Consider the following 1,255-nt stretch of genomic DNA (forward strand, 5'->3'; position numbering starts at 1 on the left):
TTAGAGCATATTCGAGTTTTCAAATGTTCCTTCTGATACTCGTGTCATTTATGAGTGGAATTTGCATCTGTATGTGGAGCGCACGTGTTCGGGTGCGCAAGTGAGATTGATTCAACTTAGCGTGGTTAACTTGGCTTCGGATGCATTTTGATTTTCTTGTTTGTTTGTTTTTTCGCATGAGTTAGGTATTCAGACAAGGCTGTATCACCACCAGGACTGCCGTAATCCTTGTTTTCTTGCGCAAGGAGCCTAATGGAGCAGAACAACACTGAACTGATCACCGAGGGCCTGGAGGAGCACATGACATTCCTCCCCTGACGACAGTAGTGGTTAAACTTATTACTGACACCGCTGTGGGTGAGTTAAGCCATTTTTTGGAAACTTTGGCAGTCGTCAAAGTGGGGTCAGTGTTTTTCTGTGTGTGCCGAAGCGCCATGTTTCGGGTAGAGTTGCCTGATTGGGCTGCTCTCGTTTTAGCAGTGTTGCTTGTCTGTTTTACCGTACAATTTTGCCATGGTTTTCTGTGCTAGGCCAGCATTTCTGCAATCTGTGGAGCAGTCAACAGCCCGGAAAGTCGTTGGACCAGGCTCAAAGACTTCAATACTCGGGCAGTAGTCAACAATTTGCAGCGGTGATTCCAAGTTGACTGTGATATCCTTTCTGAAAGTGTTTGCTTTGGCACTTCAGGTTGTCGGACAGCCTGTACGCTAGTAAGAGATCTTTTAACCGTCGTGAACTCGTGATGTTTCTGTTTTCTCAGTAATTTTTCCGCGGTGACGTAACATGTGATGTGCCCTTCTTCCAGTTTACCAGCTCCTGTCATGCTGATCGGCGGGGCGCAGTTCGGGGCGGGTCGCAGGTCTGCACTAAACCGGCGTTCTCTCCACCACAGCTCCTGTCGGGCTGATCGGCGGGGAGCAGTTCGGCACTAACCCGGCGTTCTCTCCTCCCCAGCTCCTGTCAGGCTGACTGGCGGGGCGCAGTTCGGCACTAACCCGGCGTTCTCTCCTCCCCAGCTCCTGTCAGGCTGATCGGCGGGGCGCAGTTCGGCACTAACCCGGCGTTCTCTCCTCCCCAGCTCCTGTCAGGCGGACTGGCGGGGCGCAGTTCGGTACTAACCCGGCGTTCTTTCCTCCCCAGCTCCTGTCAGGCTGATCAGCGAGACGTAGTTTCGGAGTGGGTCGCAGTTTTGCACTAACCCGGTATTCTCTCCTCCCCAGCTCCTGTCAGGCTGATCAGCGGGGCGCAGTGGTCT

The sequence above is a fragment of the Branchiostoma floridae genome, unplaced genomic scaffold (genome assembly GCF_000003815.2).
Source record: "Branchiostoma floridae strain S238N-H82 unplaced genomic scaffold, Bfl_VNyyK Sc7u5tJ_495, whole genome shotgun sequence".
NCBI classification, from domain to species: Eukaryota; Metazoa; Chordata; class Leptocardii; order Amphioxiformes; family Branchiostomatidae; genus Branchiostoma; species Branchiostoma floridae.